Genomic DNA, 21,787 nt, shown 5'->3' with positions numbered 1-21,787 from the left:
CAGTTCCACTGATGCATATTTCTGTCTTTGTGCTAGTACCACATGGTTTTGATGACTGTTGCTTTGTGGTATAGTCTGAAGTCCGGGAGCCTGATTCCTCCAGCTCCATTTTTCTTTCTCAGGATGTCTTTGGCTCTTCTGGGTCTTTTGTGCTTCCAAACAAACTTTAAAATATTTTGTTCGAGTTCTGTGAAAAATGTCCTTGGTAATTTGCTAGGGATTGCATTGACTCTGTAGATTGCCTTGGGTAGTATAGTGATTTTGTTAATATTGACTCTTCCAATCCAAGAGCATGGTATGTCTTTCCATCTGTTTGTGTCATCTTTGATTTCGTTCATCAGTGGCTTATAGTTTTCAGAGTAGAGGTCTTTTGTCTCTTTAGGTAGGTTTACTCCTAGGTATTTTGTTCTTTTGGATGCAATGGTAAATGGGATTGCTTCCCTAATTTCTCTTTCTGCTCTTTCATTGTTAGTGTATAGAAATGCCGTCGATTTCTGTGTATTAATTTTGTATTCCGCGACTTTGCCAAATTAGTGGATGAGCTCTAATAGTTTCCCGGTAGAGTCTTTAGGATTCTCTAGGAATAGTATCATGTCATCTGCAAATAGCGATAGTTTTCCTTCTTCCTTTCCAATTTGGATTCCTTTTCTCTCTTTTACTTCTCTGATTGCTGTGGCTAGGACTTCCAAAACTACGTTGAAGAGTAGTGGCGAGAGCGGACATCCTTGTCTTGATCCTGATCTCAGCGGAAATTCTTTCAGCTTTTCACCATTGAGAATGATGTTTGCTGTGGGTTTTTCATATGTGGCCTTTATGATGTTGAGGTAGGTTCCCGCTGTGCCCACTTTCCGAAGGGTTTTTATCAGAAATGGGTGTTGGATTTTGTCAAAGGCTTTTCCTGCGTCTATTGAGAGGATCATATGGTTTTTCCTCTTCAGTTTGTTAATGTGGTGTATCACACTGATGGATTTGCAGATATTGAAGAACGCTTGCATCCCTGGGATAAATCCCATTTGATCATGATGTCCGATCCTTTTAATGTATTGTTGGATGTGGTTTGCTAGTATTTTGGTGAGGATTTTTGCATTGATGTTCATCACTGAAATTGGCCTGTAGTTTTCTTTTTTTGTGGTATTTTGTCTGGTTTGGATATCAGGGTGATGGTGACCTCATAGAATGAGTTTCGGAGTATCCCTTCCTCTGCAATGCTTTGAAAGAGCTTAAGGATAGGTGTTAGCTCTTCTCTACATGTTGGATAGAATTCGCCTGTGAAGCCATCTGGTCCTGGACTTTTGTTTGTTGGAAGTTTTTATTTATTTTATTTGTTGTTGTTGTTGTTGCTATTTCTTGGGCCGCTCCCACGGCATATGGAGGTTCCCAGGCTAGGGGTCCAATCGGAGCTGTAGCCACTGGCCTACGCCAGAGCCACAGTAATGCGGGATCCGAGCCGCGTCTGCAACCTACACCACAGCTCACGGCAACGCCGGATCGTTAACCCACTGAGCAAGGGCAGGGACCGAACCCACAACCTCATGGTTCCTACTCGGATTCGTTAACCACTGCACCACGACGGGAACTCCTGTTGGAAGTTTTTAAATCACAGTTTCAATTTCAGTTCTTGTGATGGGTCCATTCATCTTTTCTATTTCATCTGGTTTAGTCTTGGAAGATCGTACCTTTCTAAGAATTTGTCCATTTCTTCTAGGTTTTCCATTTTATTGGCTTATAGTTGCATATAGTGGTCTCTTAGGATCCTTTGTATTTCTGTGATGTCCGTTGTTACTTCTTTTTCATTTCTAATTTTATTAATTTGAGTCCTCTCTCTTTTTTTCTTGATGAATCTGGCTAGGGGTTTATCAATTTTGTTGATCGTTTCAAAGAACCAGCTTTTTGTTTCATTGATCTTTTCTATGGTTTTCTTTGTTTCTATTTCATTGATTTCTGCTCTGATCTTTATGATTTCTTTCCTTTTGCTAACTTTAGGTCTTGTCTGTTCTTCTCTCCAGAGCCACGTTAGATGTAAAGTTAGGTTGTTTATTTGAGCTTTTTCTCGTTTCCTGAGGTGGGCTTGTATTGCTATAAACTTTCCTCTTAGAACCACTTTTGCTGCATCCCATAGGTTTTGGAGTGTTGTATCTTAGTTGTCATTTGCTTCTAGGTATTTTTTAATTTCCCCTTTGGTTTACTCAGTGATCCACTGGTTGTTTAGCAGCATGTTGTTTCGTCTCCACGTGTTTGTGTTTTTTGTAGGTTTTTCTTGTTGTTGATTTCCAGTCATATGGTGTTGTTGTTGGAAAAGATGCTTGATACGATTTCAATTTTCTTAATGTTACTGAGGCTTGATTTGTAGCCCAGGATGTGATCAATCATCGAGAACGTTCCATGTGCACTTGAGAAGAATGTGTATTCTGTTGCTTTTGGATGGAATGTCCTGTAAATATCTATTAAGTCCATCTGGTCTAATGCTTCATTCAGGGCCTGTGTTTCCTTATTGATTTTCTGTCTGGATGATCTGTCCATTGCTGTAAGTGGGGTGTTCAAGTCCCCCACTATGATTGTGTTATTGTCGATTTGTCCTTTTAAAGTTGTTAGCAGGTGCCTTATATATTGTGGTGAACCCATGTTGGATGCATAGATATTTAAAATTGTTATATCTTCTTCTTGGATTGATGCTTTGATCATTATGTAATGTCCTTCTTTGTCCCTTAAGATATTCTTCATTTTAAAGTCTATTTTGTCTGATATGAGTATTGCTACTCCAGCTTTCTCTTGATTCACGTTTGCATGGAATATTGTCTTCCATCCTCTCACTTTCAATTTGTATGTGTCCCTAGAAGTGAAGTGGGCCTCTTGAAGACAGCATATATATGGGTCTTGTTTTTGTCTCCATTCAGCCAGTCTATGACTTTTGGTTGGGGCATTTAGTCCATTAACATTTAAGATAATTATTGATATGTATGTTCTTATTGCCATTTTATTCATTGCTTTGGATTTGTTTTTGTTGCTCTTTTGTCTTCCCTTCTTCTCTTGTTCTCTCCTCTTGTGGTTTGATGACTATCTTTAGTGTTGTATTTGAGTTGATGTTTCTTATTTGTTTGTGTATCAATTGTAGATTTTTGGTTTGCAGTTACTCTGAAGTTTTGTTATAAGAGTCTATATCTGTTCTTGTTTAAGTTTTATATCTTGTATCTCTTTGCTCAGTGTTTCCTGTAAGTTATCCATCTTTGCCTCCAGTTTATTTCCAATGTCTTGCATCATCTTCAGCATCAACAGTCTAAAGTCTTTTTCCTGGAGGCTGAGAATCTCCTCATCGCTTAGCTGATTTTCTGGGTTTTTTTCTTTCTCCCTCATCTGAGTTATAGTTCTCTGTCTTTTCGTTTTTATAGGTTTTTGGTGTGGTGACCTTTTTACGGATAATAGAATTGTAGCCTCTCTTACTTCTGGTGTCTGCCCCCCTTGTGGCTGAAGTCGGTATGGGGGGCTTGCTGTAGGCTTCCTGATGGGAGGGACTGATGCCTGCTCCCTGGTAGGTGGATCTGATTCCTACCCCTCTGTTGGGTGGTGCCTTGTCTCTGTATGAGATCAGAGGCAGCTGTGTGCCTGGGGGGTTTTGGCAGCCTGTTTACTGATGGGTATGGCTGTGATCACACCTGGATTGTTGTTTGGCCTGGGGCTTCTCAGTGCTGATGGATGGGTGGGGCCAGATTTTCCCAAAATGTCCCCCTGCAGAGAAAGGCACACTGATGAATATTCCCAAGAGCTTTGCTTTCAATGTCCTTCCCCCACAACAAGCCACATTCACCTCTGTTTTCCCAGGAGGTCTTCCAAGAACTGCAGTCAGGTTTGACCCACATTCCTATGGAGACTTTGCTTTGCCCTGGGCCCCAGTGCATGTGAAAATCTGCCTGCACCTTTTAGTAATGGCGTCTCCATATCCCCCTGTCCCATGGAGCTCCCACACACAAGCCCCACTGGCCTTCAATGCCAGATGCTCCAGGGGCTCTTTCTCCCAGTGCCAGATCCCCACACATGAGAGCTTGATGTGGGGCTCAGAGCTCTCACTCCTGTAGGTGAGTCTCTGTGAACCAGTTAGTTTCCAGTCTGTGGGGTTTCCCACCAAGGAGGTATGGGGTTTCTTATATTGTGAAATCACCCCCCTACCTCTTGATGTGGCCTCTTCTTTTTCTTCTGGAGAAGGATATCTTTTTTAAGGTTTCCAGTCCATTTGGGTGAAGATTGCTCAGTATTTCATTGTGAATTTTGTTGTTTTTAGGAGATAAGTTGAGCTCCAGTCCTTCTAGTCCACCATCTTAATCCCATCTCTGAAAATGTTTACATATTACCTGTATTTCAGAGTTTAGTCTTTGTGTTGCAAAACTGAAAATCATAAATCTGATACAAAAGTCTCAGTTTTTATGTGAGCTAATAATTTTGTCATATCCAATGATATTATCTTTCACTGGTGATTGCACTGATATGTGGTACATTGTAGAAAATTTACTAAGAAGGCTTCTATTTAATTTAGAGCTTGACATGTGGTTTATATTTAGAGTTTGACAAAAGTTACTTAGTTGTGTTCAAAAGTAAATTGTGGTACAATATTAATCCACATCCTACAAAAGATATACCTTTCATATTTTAATTTTACAGTATATAAAACTGATAAATTTTAACATAATATTGTATATCAAGACTTCTCTACTAAACAAATAATATTTAACACCAATAAAAAATATATATATATCTGTCAACATAAAGATAAAAGACCTATACTCTGAAAACTATAGGACATTGATGAAAGAAATCAAAGGCACAAATACATGGAAAGATATACCATGCTCTTGGAAGAATCAATATGGTCAAAGTGACAATATTACCTATCACAATCTTCAGATTCAATGAAATCCCTATCAAATTACCAATGAGATTCTTTACAGAACCAGAACAAAATATTTTAAAATTTGTATGAGTAGTTCCCAATGTGGTGCAGCAGAAATGAATCTGACTTGGAACCATGAGGTTGTGGGTTTGATCCCTGGCCTTGCTCAGTGGGTTAAAGATCCAGCATTGTTGTGAGCTGTGGTGTGGGTTTCAGACATGGCTCAGATTCTGTGTTGCTATGGCTATGGTGTAGGCTGGCAGCTATAGCTCCAATTTGACCCTTAGCCTGGGAACCTCCATATGCCACAGGTGCAGCCCTAAAAAGCAAAAAAAAAAAAAATTGTATGGAAGCATAAAACGGCCCAAAGAGCCAAAGCAACATTGAAAAAAAAAAAACAGAACTGGAGGAGTCAGGCTCCCTGACTTCAAACTCTATAATAAAGCTACAGTCATCAAAACAGTATGATACTGGCTCGAAAACAGAAATATAGGTAAATGGACCAGAATAGAAAGCCCAGAAATTAACTCAAACACCTACAGTCAAATAATCTATTATAAAGGAATCAAGAACCTACAGTGGAGGAAAGATAGTGTCTTCAATAAATGATGCTGGGAAATCAGGACATCTGCATGTAAAAGAATGAAATTAGAACATTTTCTAACACCGTACACAAAAATAAACTCAAAATGGATTAAAGACCTAAATGTAAGGCCAGACACTGTAAAACTTCTAGAGGAAAACGTAGGCAGAATGCGTTTGACATAAATATAGCAACATCTTGTTTGATCCACCTCCTAGAATAATGACAATAAAAACAAAAATAAACCAATGGGACCTAATTAAACTCAAAAGCTTCTGCACAGCAAATAAAACCATTTTAAAAAAGACAAAACACAGAATGGGACAAAGTCTTTGCAAATGATGCAACTGATAAAGTCTTAATCTCCATAATATACAAACAACTCAACACAACAAAGCCATCTGAAAAATGGGCAGAAGACATAAATAGACATTTCTCCAAAGACGATATATGGCTGGCCAACAGGCACATGAAAAATTGGTCAACATCACTAATTATTAGAGAAATGCAAATCAAAACCACACTGAGATACCACTTCACACCGTTTAGAATAGCCATCATTAACAAGTCAACAAACAACAAATACTTTTGAGTTTAATTAGGCCCCATTGGTTTATTTTTGTTTTTATTGTCATTAGTCTAGGAAGCGGGTCAAAAACGATGTTTCTATATTTATGTCAAATACAAATGCTGGAGAGTGTGCGGAGAAAAGTGTACCCTCCTACATTGTTGGTGGGAATGTAAACTGGTACAACCACTATGGAAAATAGTATGGAGGTACCTCAGAAAACTCAATATACAACTACCATATGATCCAGCAATCCCACTTCTGGGCATACATCTGGACAAAATTTTTGTTGAAACAGACACATGCACCCATATGCTCATTGCAGCACTATTCATAATAGCCAAGACATGGAAAAAAACCAAAAGTCCAATGACAGATGAATGGATTAAGAAGATGTTTATATATACACAATGGAATACTACTAAGCCATAAAAAATAACAAAACAATGTCATTTGCAACAATATGGATGGAATTAGAGACTCTCGTACTAAGTGATGTGAGTCAGAAAGAGAAAGAAAAATACCATATCATATCACTTATATCTTGAATCTAATATATGGCACAAATGAAGCTTTCCACAGAAAAGAAAATCATGGACTTGGAGAATAGACTTGTGGTTGCCAAGGGGGAGGGGGAAGGAGTGGGGTGGTTGGGGAGCTTTGGGTTAATAGATGCAGACTATTGCCTTTGGAATAGATTAGCAATGAGATCCTGCTGTGTAGCACTGGGAACTATGTCTAGTCACTTATGATGGAACATGATAATGTGAGAAAATAGAATGTGTACATGTATGTGTAACTGGGTCACCATGATGTACAGTAGAAAAAAAAATTGTATTGGGAAAATAAATGTTAAAAAAAACACTAATAACAAAGATAAATAAATAAAATAAACTAGAAAGAAACAATAGTATTTTATATGATACACAGAACAGATTTGCAAAATGGAAGACAAAGTAGTGGAAGTCAACCTGAACAAAAAAAAAAAAGAAAGAAAAAAAAGAGAGAGAAAAGAATTTTTTTAATATGAGGACAGTTTAAGAGATCTTTGGGAAAACATCAAGCATACAAACATTTACACTATACTGGTCCCTGAAAGAAAGAGGAAAGAGAAGAGTACATATTTGAAGATATAATATCTGAAAACTTTCCTAACCCAGGAAAGGAAGAAGATATCCAAGTCCAGGAAGTACAGAGAAGCAAAACAGGATAAACTCAAAGAGAACCATACAGACATTATAATTAAAATGGAAAAAAATTAAAGAGAGACTCTTAAAAGCAGTAAGGGAAACTGAACAAGTTACATACAAAGGAATTCCTATAAAATTATCAGATGACTTTTCTCCAAAAACTCTACTCACCAGAAAGGAGAGGCAATTATGTATTTAAAATAATGAAAGGGAAAACCTACACCAAGAATACTGTACTTCAAAAATCTATCACTCAAATTTTAAGGAAAGATCCAACGTTTATAGACAAGAAAAAGCTAAATGAGTTCAGCGCCACAAAATAAGCATTAAAAGAAATGTTAAACAAACTTCGCTATTGGAAAAGAAAAGGACACATCTAGAAATGTGAAAAAGAGAAAAGGAAAAGTTCTCATTGGGAAAAGCATATGCTAGTAGGAAGGTTAAAATTGCAAAAGTAATAAAATTGAATCTATCCACAATAAGTAGTTAAGGGATGCACACAAAAATATAAAATAAGATTTTTAAAAAAGAGTCGATATGGGAGGTGTTGGTGTAAAATGCAGGTTTGGGTTAAAATGCATTCAAACCTAGGGGATCAGCACCATAAATTAACCATATACATACAGATTATTATATATAAACCTCATGGTAACCACAAATCAAAACTCTAAGATAAATATATGCACACAAAAAAGGAATCCAAACATAACATGAAAGATAGTCGTCAAATTATAAGAGGAAAACAAAAGAAGAAAGACCAAAAAGAACAACAAAAACAACCCAAACACAATTAACGTAATGGAAATAGGTATATACCTATGAATAATTACTTCAAGTATAAATGGACTAAATGCTCCAGTCAAAAGCACAGAGAGGCTGAATGGATACAAAAATAAGACTCATATATGTGCTTCTCCAAGGAAACTCATTTCAGATCTAAAAACACATACAGTCTAAAAATGAAGGGATGGGAAAAGGGATGGAAATAAAAATCTAGGGTAGCAATATTTATATCAGGCAAAATAAACTTTAAAACAAAAACTTACAAAAGACAAATAAGGACAATATATAATGATCAAGGGATAAACCCAAGAAGTTATAACAATTGTAAATATATATGCATCCAACATACATAAGGCACCTCAATACATAAGGCAAACATTAACATACTGAAACAGAGAAATTGGTTCCTGTCATGGCTCAGCAGCAACAACACCACTATGATCCATGATGATTGGGTTCAATCCCTGGCCTCACTCAGTGGGTTAAGGATCCAGTGTTGTTGTGAACTGTTGTGTAGGTCACAGACAGGGCTTGGATCCCACGTTGCTGTGGCTGTGGCATAGGCTGGCAGCTGCAGCTCTGATTCAGCCCCTGGCATGGGAACTTCCAAGTGCCACATGCGTGGTCCTAAAAAAGAAAGAAAGAAAAATCAATCATAGCACAATAATAGTACAGGAACTTAATGTCACAATTACATCAATGGACAGATCATCCACAAAGAAAACAATAAAGAAACACAGGCCTCAAATAACACATTAGACCAAATGAACTCAATATATATTTATAGAACATTCCATCCAGAAGCAGGAGAATACACATTCTTTGGCAGTGCACATGAAAGAGTCTCCAGGATATATCAGAAGCTAGGCCACAAAACAAGCCTTGGTAAATTTAAGAAAACTGAAACCATATCAAACATTTTTCTGAACATAATGCTATGAGATTAGAAATCAACTATAAAAAAATAAACTTAAAAAAACACAAAAATGTGAAGGAAAAACATTATGTGATTAAACAACCAATGGATCAATAACGAAATCAAAAATAACAAATGAAAACACAATAATCTAAAACCTATTGGACGTGACAAAAGAAGTTCTAAGAGGGAAGATTATAGCAATACAACCTTACCTCAGGAAGCAAGAAAAATATCAAATAAACAAAATAACTTTAAATCTAAAGCTATTAGAAAAATAAGAACAGGGCCAAAGTTAGTAAAAGGAAAGTATTCATAAAGATCAGAGGAGATATAGATGAAATAGAGACAAAGAAAGCAGCAGAAAAGACTGATGAAGCTGATACCCAGTTCTTTGAAAAGACAAAAAATTGATAAACCTTTAGCCAACTCATAAAAAAAGAGAGTGGGCCCAAGTCGATAAAAGTAAAAATAAAAAAGGAGAAGTTACAACAGACACCCCAGAAATACAAAGTATCATAAGAGACTACTACAAGAAACTATATGACAAAAAAAGGACAACTCAGAAGAAATGGAACAATTCTTGGAAGAGTACAATTTTCCAAGACCAAACTAGGAAGAAATAGAAAATATGAACAGAACAAATGCATGTACCTAAATTAAATCTGAGATTTAAAAATTCACAACAAACAAAAGTCCAGGAAAAGATGGTTTCCCAGGTGATTTCTATCAAATATTTAGAGAAGAGTTAACATCTATCCTTCTGAAAATATACCAAAAAAAAATTGCAGAGGAAGGAACACTTCCAAATTCATCCTATGAAGCCACTATCACCCTGATACCAAACTAGACAAAAATACCACACAAAAAAGAAAATTGCAGATCGATAACACTGATGAATATAGACACACAAAACCCTCAGCAAAATACTAGCAAATCAAATCCAACAATACATTAAAAGGATCAAACATGATAATCAAGTGTGATTTAACCAGGGGATGCAAGGATTTTTCGATATCCACAATCAATCCATGTGATACACCACAGTAACAAACTGAAGAATAAAAATCATATGATTATCTCAATAGATGCACAAAAATATCTTTATAAAATTCAACATCCATTTATGATTTTTAAAAAAGCTCTCAAGAAAGTGGGCATAGAGGGAACATAACTCAGCATAATAAAGTCTATATATGACAAACTCACGGATAACCTCATACTCAATGATAAAAATCTGAAAAGTAATTCCTCTAAGATTCCATTCTTGCCATTTTTCTTCAACATAGTTCTGGAAGTCCTAGTCATAGCAATCAGAGAAGGCAAAGAAATAAAATGAATCCAAATTGGAAAAGCAGAAGTAAAGCTGTCACTGGTTACAGATGACATGATACTATACACAGAAAATCCTAAAGACACTACCAGAAAATTACTAGAGCTCATCAGTAAACTTGGAAAGTTGCAGGATACGAAATTAATACACAGAAATCTCCTGCATTTATTTACACTAAAAATGAAATATCAGAAAGAGAAATTAAAGAAATAATCACATTTACTATTGCATCAAAAAGAACAAAATAGCTAGGAATAAACCTACCTAAGTAAGCAAAAGACCTGTACTCTGAAAACTACAAGATGCTGATGAAAGAAATCAAAAATGAAACAGATGGAAAGATATGCTATGTTCTTAGATTGGAAGAATCAAAATTGCTATACTACCCAAGGAAATCTACAGATTCAATGCACCTCCTATCAAAATGCCAATTGCATTTTTCACAGAACTAGAACAAAAAAATATGTAAGATGTGTATGGAAACAGAAAAGACCCTACTTAGCCAAATCAATCATGAGAAAGAAAAAATGGAACTGGAGGAATCAGGCTCCCTGACTTCAGACTACACTACAAAGATATAGTCATCAAAACAGTATGATACTGGCACCAAAAAATACATATCAGTGGAACAGAATAGAAATTCCAGAAATAAATCCATGCCCCTAGGGTCAATTAATATACAACAAGGAGGCAAGAATATTCAATGGAGAAAAGGCAGGCTCTTCAATAGATGGTGCTGGAAAACTGGACAGCTACATGTAAAAGAACGAAGTTAAAACATTCTATTACACCACGCACAAAAATCAATTCAAAATGGATTTAAAAACCTAAACGTAATACCATATACTATAAAACCCTTACAGGAAAATGTAAGCGGAACACACTTTTGCATAAATTGCAGCAATATCTTTCTTGAGCCACCTGCTAGAGTAATGGAAATGCAAACAGAAATAAACAAATGGGACCTAATTAAACTTAAAAGCTTTTGCACAGAAAAGGATACCATAAACAAAATGAATGAAAAGACAACAATTGTGACCAAAAAGGGATTAATCTCCAAAGTATACAAACATTTCAAAGAGCTTTATATAAAAAAACAATTTAATTAAAAAAGAAGCCAAAGATTTAAATAGACATTTCTTCAAATAAAACAAAGACCGCATGAAAAGATGCTCAACATTGCTAATTATTAGAGAAATGCAAGTCAAAATTGCAATGAGGTATCACCCCACATTGGTTTCAATGGCTATCATCAAAAAGTCCACAATAAATAAAGGGAGAGAAAAGAGAACCCTTTTACACTGCTATTGGGAATGTAAATTGGTACAATTACAGTGGAAAACAGTACAGAGGTTCCTCAAAAAAATAAAAATAGAACTACCATAAAATCCAGTAATCCAACTCCTGGGCATCTACCTGGAGAAAACCACAATTCAAAAAGATATACTCACCTCAATGGTCATAGCAGCATTATTTGCAATAGCAAAGACATGGTAGCAACATAATATAAATGTCAATCAATTGATGAATGGACAAAGACATGGTACATATATGCAATGGAATATTACTCAGCCACTTAAAAAGAATGAAATAATGCTATTTGCAGCAACACAGATAGACCTAGAGATTATCATACTAAGTGAATTGTCAGACAAAGACAAATATTATATGATAACACTTACATGTGTAATCTAAAATAGTGATACAAATGAACTTATTTACAACACAGAAAAGGACTTACAGACATAGAAAAAATCTTACAGTTTTCAAAGGGGAAGGGTTGGGGGAAGAATAGATTGGGAATTGGGGTTTGGTATATAAACACTATTATATATGGAATGGATGGTTAACAGGGGCCTGCTGTATAGCACAGGGAACACTATTCAATATACTGTGATAACCTATATGGGAATGGATATGTGAATATGTATAAATGAATCACTTTACTATACAGTAGACATTAATACAACATTATACATCAAATATACTTCAATGAAATTAAAAATAAATAGATAATTTCAAGTCTATAAGTAATAATAAATGCTGCAGAAGGTATTGAGAAAAAGGAACCCTCCTGCACTGTTGGTGGGAATGTAATTTGGTGCAATTACTACAGAAAACAGTATGGAGGTGCCTCAAAAAAAAAAAGTAAAAATAGAACTAGAATGTGATCCACTCCTGGGCATATATCCAGAGAAAACCACAATTTGAAAAGATGTGTGCACCCCAATGTTAATAGCAGAACTCTTTACAATAGCCAAGACATGGAAGCAACCAAAATGTACAGCAAGAGGATTGGATAAAGATGTGGTACATATATACAATGGAGTATTACTCAGCCATAAAAAAGAATGAAATAAGACCATTTGCAGCAACATGGACGGACATAAAGAGTATCATACTAAGTGAAGTAAGCCAGACAAAGACAAATATCATGTATCATTTATATGTGAAATCTAAAATAGGATACAAATGAACTTATCTACAAAACAGAAACAGACTCACAGACACAGAAAAAAACTTAAAGTTTACCAAAGAAGAAAGGGGGTGGTAGAGGGATAAATTGGGAGTTTGGGTTTAGCAGATACAAACTGCTGTATATTAAATATATAATCAAAAAAGCCCTACTGCATAACATAGTACCACACTGTCTTGATTACTGTAGCTTTGTAATATTGTCTGAGGACAGGGAGACTTATGCCTCCTGCTTACTTTTGTTCCTCAGGATCTCTTGGACAATTCTGGATCTTTTATGGTTCCATATAAATTTTTGGATTGGGAGTTCCCATTGTGGCTCAGAGGTTAACGAATCTGACTAGGAACCATGAGGTTGTGCAGGTTCAATTCCTGGCCTCTCTCAGAGGGTTAAGGATCTGGCATTGCCATGAGCTGTCATGTAAGTTGCAGACATGGCTCGGATCTGGCGTTGCTGTGGCTCTGGCGTAGGCTGGTGGCTACAGCTCTGATTAGACCCCCTAGCCTGGGAACCTCTATATGACATGGGTGCAGCCCTAGAAAAGACAAAAAAAAATTTTGAATTGTTTGTTCTAGTTCTGTGAACTAATGTCATGGTTAATTTGATTGGGATTACATTGAATCTATAGATTTCTTTGGGTATTATGGCCATTTTAATGATATTAATTCTTCCAATCCAGGATAATGAAATATCTTTCCATTTCTTTGATTTCTCTTTAATTTCCTTGATTAATGTGTTATAGTTCTCAGCATATAAGTCTTTCACCTCCTTGGTCAGGTTTATTCCTGGGTATTTGATTTTTTTGGTGCAATTTTAAAAGGTATTGTATTCTTATATTCCTTCCCTTTTTTTGTGATCCATGTGAATTATTTTAATAGAAAGAAAGTCCATGGCACTATGCAAAAAGCAAGATCAAGAACATTAAAGCTGATAGCAGGATTGTATGTGGGATGTACACAAATAAAAGGAATTTAAATCATCTCTTCTCAATGACTGTTAATCATACTATAGAGAATAATACAATATTAAAATATTCCATCCTTAGTAAATTTATCTTCCTTTATCTTCCTTAAAAAATCTGGTTATACAAATAAAATATAGCATTTAGAATTTTCATTTAAAAATACAAATTCCTTGAAAAATTTTAGAATTTTTAGATTGGGAATTAAAATCTCAACACTAAAGAAAATTCTTTCAGGCAATATGTATCTTAAAATATTATGAAAAATATTATTTTGAAAACAGTGTCAGGAAAGGATACCTGCATTCCTCTTAAACACTAGTTCTGGTTATTCAGTTGTCATTTTGGTAACATTAACAATAAAACACATTTACAATTTAACACTGCACTCTGTCAAATAATGAGGATAGAGCAAATGTTGCGTATGCATTGGCTTGAACATTACTTATATATATATTTAAATATATGTTTCATTTATTCTTAATAAATTGGACTACACAATTTATTATAATACTCAAACCATTTGGAAACATTTTCGTTAACTTCTAGCCTTGAAAATCCATTCTAATGTCTTTATCAATCACCAAATAAAATTAGTGTTTTGTAGTCAATATTAAGTTTTGAACTTAATATATTTGAAAATGTGATGAAGTAGCTCCATCTTTCCACTTGTTTATGTGGTCTGAAATCATGGTTCTGCACCGTGAATATGTTTTCTTTTGGTTAAATATATGCTGGCAGATGAGAAGAATTGGCTTTTGAAACTCAGCTTGACATATTGAACAAATATCATCCACATCTGAACACTGTCTTGCTGGCAGCCACTCCATAACTTGGTCGTGTAAAAAATATTCGCAAAACCCATGTGAAAGTTTTCAGATGTCCGAAAAAGTCCAGAAGTTTTACTATGAGATAGAGTAAAGCCAGAAATATTCTAAGATTCCATCTAGTTACATTACCAAACTCCCCATAGCTTATAAGGTAACGGAACCAAACTGGTATGGAAACAAAAGTTCGGTAATACTGACATAACTCTTCTAAAAGCATATACCAATAACCCTTGGATTTAAAAGGCATGATGAAAGAAGGCACCAATAAAATAAAGAATTTTAAGCCCATGAAGAGGAATTTCAGAATGAAGTCTATAATTCCAACAATTCAAAGTACTTCCCAGAAACTCGAATAGTCCAAAGTGGGATTTAAAAAACTTAAGCTGTAATAAAGTGACTGAGAGTGAAAGGTATAATATAAAAGAACAGAAGATCCTGCTGAGAATACCAGTAACCAAGCACACTGGATCTTTAAGCACCTTCCTCTTAGAAAAACCTGATTTATAATGCTTTTGTTTGCATATATAAAAGTTGTAAGCAGCCCAATTCCAAGAGAAATTCCTGTAATATGCTGCATAACAAGTTTGACACCCAGAATCAAAATATATGGAAGACTTTTTTGAAGCCACTTGAATAGATATTGGAATTCTGAGAAGGAGCTACTACCATGATCTCCAGACTCTGTGTAAGTATCATCAGGCTGCCTTGCTTCATTGTGGGAGTGACTCCGTAAGCAACTATGAATACATCCATGTGTACAGCCATGGACACCTGATCTTACATTTCTGGAGCTTGGATTTTCAGCACATTCTTTAGGTATGCATTTATCTGGATATGAACAGCTCCAGAATAAAGACAGGAGGCTTCTCCTGTCAATCTCATTTGGACACACTGGGAGACTGAGGGATCCTCACCACCTACAGTTTGTGGAGAACTGTGCAGTTGGTTACAGTTGCCTTGCATTACCCTTGAATACTTTTTCTATGATTCAGATTTCTTGGCTTCAAGGCTCTGTCTCCTCTCATGATGATGGGCGGATGGAGGCCCGGACAGCCACCACAGGAACAGTGGCAGACACTGCCTTGAGGCCTTCAATCGGGGCCATCACCTTCAAACCCCACCATGGGCAACCTCAACCCAGCTCCGTGGCAACAGCTGCAATGGTGGCAGAAGCCTTATATTCCTTTTCTAATATTTCATTGTTAGTATACAGAAGTACAACTTATTTCTGAAAGTTAACCTTGTATCTTGCTACTTTGCTTAATTCATTCATTTAAGTAGTTTTTATGTGGAGTCCTTAGGGCTTTCTATATATAGTATCATGTCATCTGCATAGAGTGACAATTTTACCTCTTCTCTTCCAATTTGGATAATTTATATTTCTTTTGTTTGTCTGATTGCTGTGGATTGGACTTCCAATGTTGAATAAAAGTGGTGAGAGTTGGCATCCTTGACTTGTTCCAGATTTTAGTGGAAAGGTTTTCAGCTTTTCTCCATTGAGATTATACTGGCTGTGGGTTTGTCATAAATGGATTTTATTATGTTATTTTCCTTCTATATCCACTCTGCTAAGTTTTTATCATGAATGGATGCTGGATTTTGTCAAATGCTTTTTCTGCATCTATTGAGATAATCATGTGGTTTTTTACTTTTCTTATATTAATGTGGTGTATGACCTTGATTGATTTGGGTATGTTGAACCATCCTTGTTAACTTGGGATGAATCCCACTGGGTTGTAGTGTATGACCTTTTTAATATGTTGTTGGATTCAGTTGGCTAAAATTTTGTTGAGAATTTTTGCATGTGTATTCATCAAAGATATTGTCCTATAATTTTATTTTTTGTAGTATCTTTGGTTTTGGTATTAGGATAATGGTGGCTTCATAGAATGTCTTTGGGAGAGACTTTCTTAAACATTTTGGAAAAGGATGGGTATAAGTTCTTTGTATGTTTGGATTCACCTGTGAAGACTTCTTTTCCTAGACTTTAGTTTGTGCCGCATTCAGCACTGCAGGGGAATGGAAATCCAGAAAAAGGGATGGTGCAGTATAACAAAACACACAAGACTCTTTTACATTTAGAAAGTAGGGGACCAGGAGGCACTCTGTTCCACAGAACAAAAGCGCTAGGCTTTAGCCCACATGACTTTTATTAAGGAAGGTGATGAGATTAGTGGGGTTAAGGCAGGTGACAAGATTAGTGGGCAAGAAAAAGCTATCTCTTAGTAAAATCAAAGGGGCATACACTTAGGTGCAGCTGTATATAGAATAGCATAGTTAATGCATAAGTCTCTTATCTTGTCTTTGAAGGAGACCCTGTACTTGAGAATGCTGCCTCAATATACATGCTTTTCCTGCTTTGCCACACACCAAGTTTGCTCTCTGCAGAGTTCAGCAGCTCAGTGGTCTCCAACATGTTTGTAGGGAGTGTTTTTACTGCATATTCAATTTCATTTTTAGTAATCTGTCTGTTCAATCGGTCTATTTCTTCTTCTTGCTATCATCATCATCATCATCATCATCATTATTATTATTATTATTATTTTGTATTCTTAGGACTGTGCTTGCAGCACATGGACGTTCCCAAGTTAGAGTTCAAATCAAAGTAGTGGCCACTGGCCTACACTACACCCACAGCAATACCAGATCCCAGCTGTACCTGTGACCGACCTCACAACTCATGCAACACCAGATCTTTAATCCACTGAGCAAGGCCAGAGATTAAACCTGCATCCTCATGGATACTAGTCAGATTACTTTCCACTGAGCCATGGTGGGGACTCCCAATCTATTTCTTCTTGATTCAATTTTGGCGAGCTATTTGTCGCTAGAAAGTTGTCCATTTCTTCTAGGTTATCAAATTTGTTAGCATATAATTGTTCATAGTATTCTATGTTTTTTTGTATTTCTGTTGTGATTTCCTTTCTTCATGTCTTTTTTTTTTTTTTTTTTTTTTTTTTTTTTTTTTTTTTTTTTTAGTGCTACACCTGCAGCATAGGGAGATTCCCAGGCTAGGGGTCAAATCGGAGCTGTAGATGTTGGCCTACACCACAGCCACAGCAACTCAGGATCTGAGCCACGTCTGCAACCTACACCACAACTTACAGCAACCCCGAATCCTTAAGCCACTGAGCAAGGCCAGGGATTGAACCTGAATCCTCATGGATCTTAGTCAGGTTTGTAAACTGTTGAGCCATGAAGGGAACTCCTCCTTCTTCATTTCTTATTTTGTTTGAGTTCTCTCTCTCCTCTTCTTGGTGAATCTGGCCAGAGATTGTCAATTTTGTTTACCCTTTCAAAGAACCAGCTCTTGGTTTTCTTGATTTTTTTCTATTGCTTTTTGTTTCTATTTTATTGATTTCCTCTCTGATCTTTATGATTTCCTTCTTTCTGCTGACTTTAGGGTTTTTTTGTTCTCCTTTTTCTAATTCTTTTAGGTGGCAGGTTAAGTTTTTTATTTGAGACTTTTCTTCTTTTTTTAGACCCTATATTGCTATAAACTTCCCTCTAAGAACTTCTTTTACAGCATCCCATAGATTTTGAATGGGTTTGATTTCATTATCACTTGTCTTGAGGTATTTTGAAATTTCCATTTTAATTTAATCCATGACCCATTAGTTTTTTTAGTAGCAGGACATTTAGTCTCCATGTAGTCAGTTTTTTCTCATTGCATTTCCCATGGTTGATTTCTGGTTTCATGCCATTGTGGTCAGTTACTTGAAATAATTTCTATACTCTTAAATTTGTTGAGATTAGTTTTGTGCCCCAGTACATGGTCAATCCTGAGAATGTTCCGTGTGCACTTGAAAAGAATGTATATTCTAAATTTTTTGGATGTAATGTCCTGAAAATGTCAATTAAGTCTAACTTTTCTACTGTGTCATTTAGGATCTCTGTTGCCTTATTGATTTTCTGGCTAAAGGATCTGTCCATTGTTGTGAGTGGGGTGTAAAAGTCTCCTACCATGATTGTATTCCCATCAATTTCTCCTTTTACGTCTGTTAGTATTTGTTGTATGTATTTGAGTGCTCCTATATTGGGACATATATATTTATGAGTGTAATATCTTCTTCTTGAATCATTCCTATCATTAAATAGTGTCCTTCTATGTCTGTCTTTGTGGACTTTGTTTTAAAGTCTATTTTTTCCAATATGAGTATTGCAACTCGTGCTTTTCTGTCTTTCCATTTGCATAAAATATCTTTTTACATCCCCTCACATTCAATTTACATGTGCTCTTTCTCTTAAAGTGAGTCTCTTGTAGAAAGCATATTTTAGGGTCTTGTTTTTTGATCCAGTCTGCCACTCTATGTCTTTTGATTGGAGAATTTAGACCATTGACATTTCAGGTAATCATTGATAAATGCGTGTTTATTGACATTTTAGACCTTGTTTCCATTAATTCTATGTTTCTCCTTTGTCCCTTTATTTATTTAGTTGGATGATATATTTTTATTTCATGCTTATGTCCTCTTCTTTTTAGTCTTTGTGTATGTATTGTTTGCTTTAGATTTGTGGTCACCCTGTTTTTCAGGTATGTTAACCCCTTCCTATATCTGCTTCCTTTAGCCTGATAGTCATATAGTCTCAAACACATTTTTAAAAAAAGTCTAGATGTTCTTACTTTCCTTCCCCACATTTTATGATTTTGGTGTCCCTTTTTTAATATCTTCATGTTTATTCTTTTGCTGTTCCATGTGTTTATCATCCCTTTTACACTAAGTTTTTTTTTTTTTCCTTTTAGATCTATATACTGGCTTATTTAAGTGATTACTTGCCAGTTGTGGTTTCCTCCATCCTATTTCTTCTTGCATCTTTTTTATTTAGAGAAGCCTTTTCAGTATTTCTTTTACAATGTGTTTAGTATTGCTCTCCTCTTTCAGTTTTTGTTGATTGGAGAAATTCTTTATTTCTCCTTCTATTTTAAATGATATTCTTGCTGTGTAGAGTATTTCAGGTTGCAAATTTTCCCTTTTAGAGATTTGCATATATCTTGCCACTCTCTTCTGGCCTGTAGTGTTTCTGTAGAGAAATCAGCTGATAGCCTTATGGGGATTCCCTTATAATTAACTCTTTGTTTTTCTCTTTCTACCTTTATAATCCTCTCTTTGTCTTTAACTTTTGCCATTTTTATTATGATATGTCTCCGTGTGGGCCTGTTTGTGTTCAACTTGTTTGGGGCCCTCTGCATTTTCTGTGTCTTGATATCTGTTTCCTTTAGATTTGGAAAGTTTTCAGCCATAATTTCTTCAAATATATTTCCAATCACATTTTCTTTTCTTTTTCTTCTGGAATCCCTATTATGTGTACATTGGCCTGCTTTATATTATCCCATAGATCTCGTATATTGCTTTCATGTTTTTTCATTTGGTTTTCTGTCTGCTGACCTGATTTAGTGATTTTCTTTATTCTATCTTCTAAATGACTAATTCTTTCCTCTGCATTATTCATTCTGCCCCTCAGTCCCTTTAATTCAAAATTAATGAATTTTCTAATTTTGCTTGGCTCCTCCCTATATTTTCTAGTTCCTTTCTAAAGGAACTGCATTACTGTTCATATCTGCTCTTAATTCTTTCATATTTGCTCTTAATTCCTTCAGTATTTTCACTTTTTCCTTTTTGAACTTGGTGTCTGTTATATTGCAGAGGTCTGTTTCCTTATTTGCTCCTTCAGGGGAATACTCCTATTCTTTTAACTAGGAATCCTTCCTGAGCTTCTTCATTTTGCTTAAATTTTTCTTATTGTGTGAGTTTAGGGAAAACAACTACTGAGTGTTGAAGGTGTATTTATGTGCATCAATGCCCCTGGGGTATTTTGTGGTTTACTATTTATTTTTAGGATGCTGCACATGCTTCCAGGGAGATGGAGGCAATGAGAAGGGCTAGTAGCCAGTGCCTGGTTTCTGGGCCCTTGATAGTGGCAAGGACCTGCAAGAAGGTGGCACAGGGTGCTCCTAGTTTCAGGACCCTGAGAAGTGGCACTGACCCTCAGGCAGGTATAGATGGTGCCCAGGGCATTTGACAGTGTTAGTGGCAGGGCATGTGCATTCCCAGGGGAGTGAGAGCAACAACAGTGGTGCTCAGTTGTAGTGCCCTCCTCTCTGCCTACCTCTGAGGTGACTGGGGCCATAGGTGGTGCCTAGTGGTAGTGGGCCAGGCTGATCTCTGGAGTCTGAAATGGCTGTGTTTGCCCCTGCCACCTAAAGACAATGCAAGATGCACCCCATTGTGCTTAGTCACTCATAGCCTGCACAAAAGACACCTTGCCACCCATAACCCTATCCTCAAAGATTCTGTACTTGCAGAGAGAAAGATATCACTATGGTCGCCACCCCTCCTCCTCTTGCCCTCCCCAAAAATGGCACCTTATTTCTCCTGTGGTCCCAGACCTCCTCCCAGTTTCCCTTTGCACTCTTGCTAAGCTCCCTAGCCCCTCAGGCAGTCTTCACACAGCCAAACTTAGTACTCTCCCCAGAACTAATCTCCAGAACCTGAGTCTTATTACTCAGACCCTCCCCACACATTTCAGGCTGTGGTATCCTGGGAGGTGGTACTGATTGTCTGTGCAGCTCTCTCTCTACTTTTCTCTCGTCAGTCCAGTTGCTGCACTTTTCTCTGAAGCTTTGAGGTCCCTCCATCTTGGCTGATCTCCCCATCAGGAGGCTTCCCAGTGTGTGTGTTCATTTCCTCTTTCACAGTTCCCTCTCAGGAGTGCTAGTTCCATCCTGATTACTTTTCTCTCTATTTTCCCCTTTGTTCTAAGCAATTATGTGGAGGCTTTCTTGACCTTTTTGGAGGTTTATGGTCTTCTGCTGGTGTTCAGTAGATGTTCTGTGCCAATCGTTCTACATGTAGATTTTTTTTAGGTCTACACCTCCAGCATATGGAGTTCCCAGGCTAAGGGTTGAATCAGAGCTGCAGCTGCTGGTCTACACCACAGCCACAGCAACATGTGATCCAAGCCTCATCCATGACCTACACACAGCTCACGACAATGCTGGATCCTTAACCCACTGAGCTAGGCCAGGGATGGAAATTGAACCCACGTCCTCATGGATACTAATCAAGTACTTTCCCTGCTGAGCCACAATGGGAACTCCTAGATGGTATTTTTTTATGTGTTTGTGGGAGAAGGCAAATGCCATGTCTTACTCCTCCACCAACTTAATCCCACTCCTTACAAATCTTATATCTGATAAAGTGTTAATGTCTGACATATATAAAGATCTCATACAAATCAATGGCAAATAAAAACATTTAATTAAAAAT

The 21,787-nt window shown here is 36.5% G+C and overlaps 1 pseudogene; it reads right to left on the bottom strand.

Moving 5' to 3' along the window:
• On the bottom strand, positions 14,316-20,648 carry LOC100518286 (annotated as a pseudogene).

This window comes from Sus scrofa, chromosome X (assembly GCF_000003025.6).
Source record: "Sus scrofa isolate TJ Tabasco breed Duroc chromosome X, Sscrofa11.1, whole genome shotgun sequence".
In the NCBI taxonomy this organism is placed as follows: Eukaryota; Metazoa; Chordata; class Mammalia; order Artiodactyla; family Suidae; genus Sus; species Sus scrofa.
Note: the sequence above shows the minus strand (reverse complement) of the source record. Positions and strands in the feature narration are given on the sequence as shown.